Below are 12,668 nucleotides of genomic sequence, written 5' to 3'. Positions count from 1 at the left end.
GCTGTGTGACCCTGTGGGGTTGGGTCATGGGATATCATAGTTTTAGCTTCAAGTAAAAAGGACCCGGGGATCAACCTGCCCAGGTTTATGAGGTGTTGAGCGAGTATTTCTGGTCTGTGTGTTCATTGTTCAAACCGTGTTTGTAAATTCCCCCTCACTGTCACACATCTGCCAGGCAGTGGAAATCTAGCAGAAACTCAAGATGCTGGAGATCTGCAGTAAAAACTGAAAATGTTTGAAGTAATTGTGACGAAAGGTGTAAACCTGAATCGTCAAATTTGTTCTCCTCCCCACAGCTGTTCCTTACCTGCTGAGTGTTCCTGGTAATTCCAGTTTCCTTTTATTACATTCACCCTGAACTGGTTTATATTTCCTGAAATGGACCTGATTTAACCTGGAAATGGAAATAGATAGATAGATAGATAGATAGATAGATAGATACTTTATTCATCCCCATGGGGAAATTCAACCTTTTTTCCAATGTCCCATACACTTGTTGTAGCAAAACTAATTACATACAATACTTAACTCAGTAAAAATATGATATGCATCTAAATCACTATCTCAAAAAGCATTAATAATAGCTTTAAAAAAAAAGTTCTTAAGTCCTGGCGGTTGAATTGTAAAGCCTAATGTGATAGTAGAACAGTAAAGAAAGCACAACTTTTCGCATTAAATTGTCCTGGTATCAATTTGCCTGTTGTTCCTGGGAATCTGTTCAGTGCAGTTGTTTCTAACAAGGTTCACATGAATAATCTCAGGAATGATCGGCATTATGGATGAGGAGCATTTGATGGTTCTGGACCTGTGCTCAATGGAGTTCAGAGGGACGGTGGGGGTGGTGGGGAGATGTATGGTTAAGTAAACCTACCGAATGCTGAAAAGCCTGGATACAGTGGACATGGAGAGGATGTTTCCAGTAAACAGAGAGTTTGAGCTCTGAGAGCACCGTCTCAGAATAAAGACGCCTACTTTTAAAATTGTGATGACAGACAGACAGACATACTTTATTCAACCCGAGGGAAACTGGGTTTCGTTACAGCCACACCAACCAAGAATAGAGTTGAAATATAGCAAAATAAAATCAGAAATAATTAAATAATAATAAGTAAATTATGCCAAGTGGAAATAAGTCCATGACCAGCCTATTGGCTCAGGGTGTCTGACACTCTGAGGGAAGATTTGAAAAGTTTGATGGCCACAGGCAGGAATGACTTCCTATGACGCTCAGTGTTGCATCTCGGTGGAATGAGTCTCTGGCTGAATGTACTCCTGTGCCTAACCAGTACATTATGGAGTGGATGGGAGACATTTTCCAAGATGGCATGCAACTTGGACAGCATCCTCTTTTCAGACACTACCGTCAGACAGTCCATTTCCACCCCCACAACATCACTGGCCTTACAAATGAGTTTGTTGATTCTGTTGGTGTCTGCTGCCCTCAACCTGCTGCCCCAGCACACAACAGCAAACATGATAGCACTGGCCACCACAGACTCGTAGAACATCCTCAGCATCGTCTGGCAGATGTTAAAAGACCTGTCTCCTCAGGAAATAGAGACGGCTCTGACCCTTCTTGTAGACAGCCTCAGTGTTCTTTGACCAGTCCAGTTTATTGTCAATTCGTATCCCCAGGTACGTGTAATCCTCCACCATGTCCACACTGACCCTTTGGATGGAAACAGGGGTCACCAGTGTTTTGGCCATTCTCAGGTCCACCACCAGCTCCTTAATTTTTTTCACATTAAGCTGTAGATGATTCTGCTTACACCATGTGACAAAGCTCCCACCGTAGCCTTGTGCTTAGCCTCATCTCCCTTGCTGACGAATCCAACTATGGCAGAGTGATCAGAAAACTTCTGAAGATGGCAAGACTCTGTGCAGTAGTTGAAGTCCGAGGTGTAGATGGTGAAAATAAGGGAGAAAGGACCTCTATAGCCCCAATGCTGCTGACCACTCTGTCTGACACACAGTGTTGCAAGCACACGTACTGTGGTCTGCCAGTCAGGTAATCAATAATCCATGACACCAGGGAAGCATCCACCTGCATCACTGTCAGCTTCTCACCCAGCAGAGCAGGGCGGATGGTGTTGAACGCACTGGAGAAGTCAAGAAACATGACCCTCACAGTGCTTGTCGGCTTGTCCAGGTGGGCGTAGACACGGTTCAGCAGGTAGACAATGTCATCCTCAACTCCTAGTCGGGGCTGGTAGGCGAACTGGAGGAGGTCTAAGTGTGGCCTAACCAAAGGCCGGAGCTGCTTTAGAACAAGTCTCTCCAGGGTCTTCATGATGTGGGAAGTCAATGCCACCGGTCTGTAGTCATTGGAGCCACTGGGGCGCGGCATCTTCGGCACAGGGACGAGGCAGGACGTCTTCCACAGCCCAGGAACCCTCTGGAGACTCAGGCTCAGGTTGAAGACATGGTGAAGTACTCCACATAGCTGGGGGGCACAGGCTTTGAGCACCCTGGGGCTGACACCATCCGGGCCTGCAGCCTTGCTTGAGAAAAATCTCTTCAGCCAAAGAATGGCTGCTGTGTGGAAACTATTGCCGCAGAGGGTGGTGGAGGCTGCCCTTTGCGTATATTTATGGCAGATTTAAACATGTTCCTGATTGCTCAGTAGCTTCAGGGTTGCAGGATGAAGGCAGGAATATAGTGTTAGAATAAAAATCATGTTAGAATGGTGGAGCAGACTCGATGGACAGAATCATCTGATTCTCCTCCTACATCCTGTGTCTGACCATAACTGAACGATGACTCCTTCGTATCCCATATCAGGCATTGGGAAGTGCGAGGGGAAATTTCAGATTTGTTCTTTGAAATCGTTATATTTGTCTTCAACATTTAAACTTCGATAAACAGAAATATTTTTTCTCATTTGTATTGTTAATGTGCTTTATTATCTCTCTAGTTAAAGTTGGACCTTCGGTGAGAGATTTATTGGAAGAAAAACCCCAAATGGAAGCAAACCACGACTGAAGACGAGGGAACAGCAACAAGTGAACCAGCCCGAAGACTGAGAGCACCGACTGGAGAGAACCTTTCTGACTCAGGGTTTCCATTGATTCAGTCAGGAGAAAGTCTGGTGAGTCTCATTTACTCAAACACTGGTCCTTTAGACATTACATATCTATACAAAGGAAGGTAGGAAACAGTTGGAATGAGTCTGAATGTGCCAGTTATGCCTCTGTCAGACCCAGCTGCAATCACTCCAAGTCTGGTAATGTGTTGTCAGCAGCCCAGCTCTTTAAAGCCACTCACATTCCCTCAGTGTTTGCTTATTTCAAGCTTTTGCGTGTTTTGAAATAGCTTTTGGTCAATTCTGAGTGGGGAGCGGGAATAAGAGGGGTTTGTTTATACTTACTGCCTTTCAGAAATGTAATTGCTTGAATTTAATTTGTGCCGACTTATTAACCATATCCTATACATTCTCAACCAAATTATCGATATACACGACAAGTACGAATGGGTGTAACCCCGGGAACATCACTAAGCACGGAACTCAAATCCAAGAAGCAGCTTCTCACCGTCGGCTTCTGCTTCCTAACAATCATCTGTTTGCAGACTCTGGGGCCCTGTAACAAACTCAATGTTAACAGCAAGATTAGACAGTAACAAATATAAAGAGGAACTTGCTGCTTCCTGAAAGGACGCGTATCATGTCTGATCCAAAGAGAAAGATCCTCCGTTGTTTACAACTTGATTTACCTCGAGACCCATCCTTCCGGTACGCTGCGTCCGATACTCCGTAAGCCCCCAACCTCCCCTCACCCCGCCAATAGCCCCACACCCTTCCCATCGTTCACCCCACAATCGAACCCGTGGACAGATTTCCTTCACCCACATCCACACTCTGAACTTGGGTATCATAACTAACTGATCATACATTCCAGGCTCGGGCGCAAAACTGAAACCAGGCCTGCAGCACTGGCGACCCCGGACACCCCAGATGACTGGTTCAGTTCCGGCCCTTACCCACTGCAACCGACTTTCGATTTACACAAACCCGAGATAAGCCCCTTCCTCATCGCCGCCCGATCAGGAGAACCGCTGGATTCAGCTGGGTTCGGCATTGTGCCCTGACCTGCAGGAGGTCCACACAGCGCCAACTGTGGCAGGGTGTCGGACGGACAACACAGACCGTTCGGTGTCGGTTCATTCACTGTGACACCCTCCAAACTTCACATTAACTCCATCCAACCGACTCTGGGCGAACTTCAACGAGCAAGAAATAAATCCCTGTCAGCGATCAGCTGTCTGAATAATTCGCTCACTGTCGGGGTGGTTTAGATTACCGGGAGACAAGGACAGCAGGGACGAGAGGTTTTCTGTTAACTGATACGAATCTGTGTTTCCCCTGCTGGTAATTCCTGTTTACAGTAGTAAAACTGTTGTTTATGAAAATACTAAACAACGAGACACTGCACTGACCGAACCACCTCAAATCAGATCACCCTGGAAACTCTTTCCCGGAAACATTCTGGGTTTTGTGACCCAACTCGAGACAAGCACCACACCGCCCACTCTAAGGACAACATGGCAGAGCAGGGCAGCTGGCAAAGGACTTTACATCATACAACATCGGATTCAGTGATGAAACCCGTTAAGTTTCCTTCGTTCTCCCCCTGAAATCATTAAAACCTCCACTCAACAACTTTTGAATGCAAGCTGTCACCCACACGTGATGTCACTCTGGCGCCTCCACATAAAACCATCAAATACTGGAGCAGTATTAGGCCATTTGGCCCATCTGACGTCACGTGCGTCTGGGGGTTTGTTTCGCATGAATGTGCAGTTTAATCTTTCTTCCGTTCAGATCAGGGAGTGACATCCGTATATGTCACGTCTTCTCATTGTGGGTGGGCATTTTTTTTGTTCCTTGACTCCATGTCACTGTTACAGATTGCCGAAGTGCAGAAAACGTTTCCAGGTATATAACCCTATTAATGCAAAAAGGAAGCCTTTCCATTCTTTCGGGCTTCTCAAACATTTGTACACTTCAGTGAATTCTCTCGCCAGAAGTTCCAGAGCAGAAGCTCAGTCTCTCTAATATTACCTCACAATAAGTGGGGACTCATTTATTATTCTCATGTACGGAGGGTCAGTGAAAATCTTGTCATGTATACATTCCAGCTGGAGAGGGTGCAGAGCAGATTGCTGAAGATGCTGGCTGCATTAGAAACGGAACGTCGACTGTCATTTCCATACAAGCTGCCTGGCCTGCTGAGTTCCTCCAGCTTTTTCTGTGTGTTCTTTTATATTCCCTGTCCGGTTTTGTAAACTGTGCGGGACCGTTACAGATTTCATCACTCAGATCATTATATCTGCGTTCAAGATATAAATTCCAATGAATTTTGTTTTCAAGAATATTCAACAGATATGTTTTGTTCTTCCTTATATTGAAAATGTGCTTCATTATCTCTCCGATTTAAGTTAGATCTGCGCTGAGAGATTTGTTGGAAGAAAAGCCCACGACTGGAAGCAAAGAACAACTGAAGACGAGGGAGCAGCAACATTTGAACGAGACGAAAACTGAGGACACCAGCTGGAGAGAGCCCTTCTGACTCAGAGTTTCCTTTCATTCAGTCAGGAGAAAGTTTGGTGAGTCTCATTTACTCAAACACTGGCCCTTTAGACATTACATATCTGTACAAACGAAGGTAGGAAATAGTTGGAGTGAGACTGAATGTGCCCACAAGTACCAGTTATGCCTCTATTAGACCCAGTTGCAATCACTCCAGGTCTGGTAATGTGCTGTCAGTAATCCCTGTTCTTTAAATTCACTCACATTCCCTCAGTGTCTGATCATCTCAAGCTCTTGCATCTTCTGAAATAGATTTAGATCACTTTTGATTTTACCTTGCCTGGCTGTATTAGGTCACAATCATCTCAAAATGCTTTGACAATTCCCTCCCTTTCTGAGACGCCCAATTGCTTCGTTCTGTAGTGATTTCAGAAATGTAGAACTGCCATGAACTACAGTGACATGTAATTGATTCCTCTGGCTGTTGCAAGCTATAATGATATACTTTCTTCGAGTCTATGGTTGTGCAAGCCTCTGCTGAGAACCAACCCATCTGATGCCAAAAGTCCCAGCACCACATTTCATTCAGTCACAAAAAGCAAAAGCCAATCGATAATTTACATTTACATACCCTGACTTCATCAAATATTTCTACTAATAAATTATCAGAACCCATGACCCTGTGATTAAGCAGAAAAAGGTTTTGCAAAGAAGTTATGTTCCAATTTGACCCCGTACCAAAGGGACGGGTTATATCTGTACTTGAGATGAACGAATCTCCTGCAGCTGCCGGGGTCAGTTCAAACTCAGTCGTTGCGGGACGGCAAACAAAGTGTTAGGGCAAATGATGGAGCAGTTGGGATTAAGGCAGATGCAATGTTCAGAGAGACTGTGGAAGGATCGGTTGTGGACAGGGAGTCAGGTAGTCAGTTAGATGGGTTGAAATGTGTTTACTTCAACACAAAAAGTATTAATAAGAAGAGTAAATTAAACATGGTTCAGTACACGAAAGGTGCATGTTGTCACCGTTACAGAGACTTGACTGTTACAAGGGCAGGATTGGCTGTTTGATGTTTCAGGGTTTAGTTGTTTCAGAATGCATAAGGAGGGGGTGAAATGGGGACAATTGTGACTGCTTATCAGGGATGGTATCATAGCAACAGAAACGGAGGACATCATGGAGGGATCATGTTCACACAGCGTGAATGAAAGTCAGAAACGGGAAGGGAGTAATCTTCATACCTACCCAAAAGCCACTGGGATAATGAGGAGCAGATAACTTGGCAGTTTTTCGAAAAGTGAAAATGCAACAGGGTTGCTGTCATTGTTGACCTCAACTTTCCTGATGTTGATTATATAGATATAAAATCGGCGTTTAGATGGTGAGTGGAGAAAAGTGTAGGGGAGGTGCCAGAGATAATTTTCCACAATATGTGACAGTCATGCACCGATATTTGGATCGACAGAGTCTGATCAGGAGACATCGTGGCATTGTGCATGGGAGTTTGTGTTCAACAAGACTTGTTATAGTTTTTGAAGATGAGTGTCATCGAGGGCAGCGGAAAGGATGTTGTACATTGAGCTTCAGTAAAGCCTTTGACAAGGTGCCAAATGAAAGCTCGGTCTGGAAGATAAGGTCACATGCGGTCCAGGGTGAGAAAGTTAGATGGATTCAAAATTGCCTGGAAGGTAGCAAGCAAAGAGTGCCGGTTGAAGGTTTTTCTTTGAAAAGAGGCCACAAGACTGCTAGTTGGGACATTTGATATTCGTTATTTGATAGCAATGATTTGAATGCGAATGTACAAGGCTTGACTAGTACGTTCACTGATGACACAAATTAGTAGATGGTGTTCATGATGAATATTATCATAGCTTATAGGGGATCTAAATGCGCAAAGGAGTGGTAAATGGATTGTAAAGCAAACAGGAGCGGCAACGGTTTCACGCAGAGGTCGGTGATGATGTGGGGGGACCTGCCAGAGGAAGTGGATGAGGCAGACCCAATTGTATAATTCCAGAAGCAGATGGATTGAGGATGCCAGGAGGAAATGGGCCTAAAACAGAAAAAGAGGATCAAATCTGTGGGCACAGTGGTTAGCATTTTCTCATCGGGCTGAAGGGTCTGCATTTGTGCTCTGTTGCTCGGTTACTCTATCAGTAGGATGCGCCAGATATCACTGGACAGACATGCCGACAGACAGGGAGCAGTTGGTCCCTAAGCCAACTCTTGCTCTGATACAGGGGATGTAGGTTCTGTCATATTTACAAAGTAATCATATCTCCGACTCACTGTCTGCTTCTGTGTAATTCAGATAATCACCGGCAGGTGGAGCATTTCTGCACCAGGACCAAAGTTTAAACAAAAAATCAACAACCAGGAATCGTCAGTCGGATTCAGAATGGCTGCAGGTATGTTCACTGGGATCTTTATGATTAAACCTCTGTCGCATCTGTGCACAATCGTTCCGATGAAGTATCTTACACAGATGCTAACGGGTACAGCAACAGGACCATTGAATACCTTGGTAAAGAGGTCTTGAGTAATCGATCAGTCCAACAGTTCCAGCGCAGGGACCTGACACCGATAATGGTGGAATGACTCCACTCACCAGGCAAAGCTTCACCTGAGTGAAAGGAGCAGGAGACCCTGAATCAGCAAGTTGGGAGTGAAACACTAACAGGAATGTGATATCAGTGTTGTTTGTTCCGTAAAAGTCCAGGCTCAGGGCTTGTTGCACATCAGGGCCTGTTTAGAGGTGAAAGACATCTCCAACTTTCATTTATAAAATTCAGAGACAGGTGATAAGAGCACTTCCGGAATTTCAGAGATTGTGTGATAACACAACAGTTCAGGTTTTGGTCGGGTAACTGGCAACTCCCCCCTTGATTATCTTGACTGCTGCGCAAAGGAGATGAAGTGAGTTTCCGAAATCTGTTTTCTGTAGCCCAGCCGAGAACATTGCCAAAGTTTAGAATTGCTGAGGATCAGGAGACAGCTCCTTGTAGGTAAATTTGTGGTCTGTTTCCGTGTTATAATACCCGAATGAATGTCTAGGCTGTGGACAAATGGTGAACGTTATTTTCACAAAAGACGTTTAATGAGCTTCAATGCTGATATGCTGATATAGCACAGGAAATATAAAAACAGCAGGAGTCAAACATAATCAAAGAAGGTGACTGGGACAAAGTAATGTCATCGGTGAATAGGATTAAGGTGAATTCCACGGCATTTCTGGAGGGGAACTAGGGTGGAGAACACATAAAATGATGGAGGAGCTCAGCAGGTCAGGCAGCATTTATGGAGGGGAACTATTTTCTCTGAGTCAGAAAATGTTCTTATCCGATTCAATCTTTTGTGAATAGAATATTCAATCCGCAGACTCTCAGGCACTAATGCATTCTTCCTGTAGTATTGGTACCAGAACTGCACACGCCATTTCAACTGGCCCAACCAACAGTTTATAACACTGTTACAAGATATCTCTGCGCCTGTATTCTGCTCTGGAGCTAATGATGGCAAACCTGCTAAATGTCGACTCCACACAACATCTCCTGTAATCCGGTGGCTGATTTGTTTGTGACCCTGTGAAAGGGACAGTGTGCGTATCTAGGTAATGGTCAGTCTGTGACCCTGGGGACAGGACCGTTTGTGACTCAAGGCAATGGTTAGTTTGTGACCCAGGGGACAAGACGGTGTGCGTCTCGAGGTAATGGTCAGTCTGTGAACCAAGGAACCGGACACTTTGACACAGCAGACGGAATGTATGTGATCTAGGGGATCTTACAGTGTGCAATTCAGTGGTTGGTTTGTGTGTGACACAGATGACTGAACAGTTTGTGACCTAGGGAGAATTTGCTTGTGGAAAATAATCCCAGTGTTATTTCACGGTATCACCGGACACCGTTCCATTAAGATGCCCTGGTTATCAGTGTGTTCAACTACTGGAGAGCTAGTGATCAGTATTATTGTGTCTATCCTGTTCTGTATCTGGGAGTGGATGTGTCTGGTCACCGGCTTATTGGGATAGTCACCTGGCAGGAAGTGCGGTTCACATTCACCAACACAGTTCCACTCCAAATCTGGTCAGCCGGAGTCTCGGCTCCATTGACTGATGGCACTGTGTCTGTTCTCGCTGGAATTTAGAAAGGTGAGGGGTGGGTTATCTCATTTAACCCTTTCAAATGTTGAAAGGCCTAGACAGAGTAGATGTGGATCGATGTTTCCTGTGCTGGGGAAGTCCAGGATAAGATGGCACAGCCTCAGGATAAACATTTAAACAGAAATTTATTTCGCCAGAGGGTGGTGAATTTGTGGAATTTGTTACCACAGGCAGCTGTGGAGGCCGGGTCATTGGGTGTATTTAAGGCAGAGACTTGTAGGTTATTGATTGGACACGGCATCAAAGGTTACGGGAAAAGGCCGAGAAATTGGGTGGAGGAGGGAAAAAAAGGATCAGCCATGATTGAATGGTGGAGCAGATTCGATGGGCCAATTGGCCTAATTCTGTCCCTATGTCTTATGATATTATTGTGATTCACCTAGCGTGAATCCTTGTTTTGCTGAGTTCTAAATCACTCTAGTTTAAATTGTATTTCGTCATTTATTTCAGGTGGGAAATTAAATCGAGTACAGAAATTACTCAAGAGGTTGTCACTAGGCAGCTCATCGACTGAAGATAATCGGGACACCGGAAACAATGCACCAAAGCAGGGTCAGATTGAGAGCAATGTCCCAGTTGAATGCGGTCCGGCCGCAGAGGAGGAGGAGCAAAGTCAGCCCAGAGACAGTGATGTCGGAGACACCGATCCGGACCCTGGAACCAGCACAAGTGAGGCGACTGTCTGTCAACTCGGAAGCTCATCAAACACGGAATTGCCAAATCTCCAACAAGGAGTGGGTGAGTGAAATGTAAGGGTGATGTGTTCTCAGAATGTGGTACAGAGGAGGGTAAATGTGAGGCTTTGTTGGAGGTTGAGAAACATAGATATTGGTCAGAGGAGAGGGAAAATGTGTGGGTGTGGTACATGAGGCAGTAGGGCACCCGTGTCCCCCCTACAGGAAATGTACTACCTGTTTCAAGGATTTCTAGGATGTGTATCGGGGGAAATGCAGCTGTCCAGATGAGGAGAGCATTTCTGGGATATGAATTGAGGGAAGTGCATTCGCCAGGATGGACAGAGGATCACTGGGAAGCGAGTCTCATTGAAAGCACCAGTAATTATTCCCTTCCTAAATTAAAAATCGTGAGTGGGTGGGGTGGGATTGGTTCGTTTCTGGCACAGCAATTCCCAGAGCACTGTTGGGTAGGTTTTGAGGCCAGTCTTAGGGAAAGGGACATATGTGTACACGTGGAACGTCACTGGTCAAAGATCGCCAGCCAGGTTAAGCCTCTGTCTGCTATGGGGAAGATAACTATGAATCCAGAAGTTTAGTTCCCAAGCATGTTAATTTTCTCTATGAGACTCCCATGTGGAACCTTGTCAAACACCCGACTAATATCCAAGTAGGCAATATCCACGTGTAACTTCATCCATCACTTTTGTCACCCGCTGGAAGAAGTGAATCAAGTTAGCAAGATGCTATTTCCCCCGCCCAAAGCTTTGCTGCTGATCCCTAACCCACCTCAAACATTCTCTCTTTCATACTCGCATGGGACAGAAGATAGAAAAGGCTGAAGGTATGTACCACCAGCCTTAATGACAGCTTTAGTTCTGTATTTATAAGACTATTGAATGGTCATCTACGATGTTATCATTGGCTCTTAATAATAATAAGACAATTTTATACATAAAATTATAACCGTGCATTTCGCAACTAATAACCAGTCACTGACGTATCCAGAATATACTTACAGAAAGGCAGAATGGATACTGTTAGGTTATGAAGGGATTTAAGGATCAACTGATAATAGATTATGTAATTCTATATCAAGTCTGGAGGAAAATCAGAAGTCTTTTATGCTTTTATATTGACTATGAAAAAAAAATTGAACATTTGACTCTGCCCCTCATTCGTGGTTAACAAAACTTCCTAAAATATACACCGAATACTTGTGAAACATCTACAACATCTGACGAAGCATTGACGTACAATAATCACCTACTAACAACTGCAAAGGAACAAAAACTGTTATCAAAATAAATGTACGCATTTTCTTGAGCGAAACGCTAAGCCTGCTATGGTTTTGTCTGGCTTTAAACCCGCTCTCTAATTTACCTAATCGGAGAAAAACAGGAAAACATGCATACACAGATGCCTTGTGCAGGAAGGCACAGAGTCGACTGTACTTCCTTAGAAGGTTGGCGTCATTCAATGTCTGCAGTAAGATGCTGAAGATGTTCTATAGGTCAGTTGTGGAGAGCGCCCTCTTCTTTGTGGTGGCGTGTTGGGGAGGAAGCATTAAGAAGAGGGACGCCTCACGTCTTAATAAGTTGGTAAGGAAGGCGGGCTCTGTCGTGGGCAAAGTACTGGAGAGTTTAACATCGGTGGCTGAGCGAAGGGCGCTGAGTAGGCTACGGTCAATTATGGAAAACCCTGAACATCCTCTACATAGCACCATCCAGAGACAGAGAAGCAGTTTCAGCGACAGGTTACTGTCGATGCAATGCTCCTCAGACAGGATGAAGAGGTCAATACTCCCCAATGCCATTAGGCTTTACAATTCAACTGCCAGGACTTAAGAACTTTTTTTTAAGCTATTATTAATGCTTTTTGAGTTAGTGATTTAGATGCATAGCATATTCTTACTGAGTTAAGTATTATATGTAATTAGTTTTTTGCTACAACAAGTGTATTGGACATTGGAAAAAAGGTTGAATTTCCCCATGGGGATGAATAAAGTATCTATCTATCTATCTATCTATCTATCTATCTATTATAGCTTGACGCATCTGCTATAGAGAATGATTTGAAAATATTCACTGTTGCATCTGTAAAGCAACTAATTCAAATAACGGAACTAATTTCCAAAGATATAAACATTAGCTTTAGACGAGAGAAGCATAGAACATAAACATTACGAAAGGCGCAGTGGAGCTAGTAGTATATGGCAGATCATCAGGATTCAATATAGCAGATACATGAATATGAATCCTATGGATTTAGGATATGATATCCTAAATAAGTATAGTTAGGATATCA

General features: G+C 44.3%; 1 long non-coding RNA gene across 1 annotated transcript; it reads left to right on the top strand.

Moving 5' to 3' along the window:
- The first annotated feature begins 2,919 nt into the window (after positions 1-2,919).
- Positions 2,920-10,389, top strand: LOC140722798 (uncharacterized). The gene is made up of 4 exons (XR_012097747.1): positions 2,920-3,088; positions 5,437-5,604; positions 7,840-7,936; positions 10,138-10,389. It is a non-coding gene; the product is annotated as an uncharacterized lncRNA (long non-coding RNA).
- The last annotated feature ends 2,279 nt before the right edge of the window (positions 10,390-12,668 follow it).

Source organism: Hemitrygon akajei, unplaced genomic scaffold (assembly GCF_048418815.1).
Source record: "Hemitrygon akajei unplaced genomic scaffold, sHemAka1.3 Scf000089, whole genome shotgun sequence".
Taxonomy (NCBI): domain Eukaryota; kingdom Metazoa; phylum Chordata; class Chondrichthyes; order Myliobatiformes; family Dasyatidae; genus Hemitrygon; species Hemitrygon akajei.
Note: the sequence above shows the minus strand (reverse complement) of the source record. Positions and strands in the feature narration are given on the sequence as shown.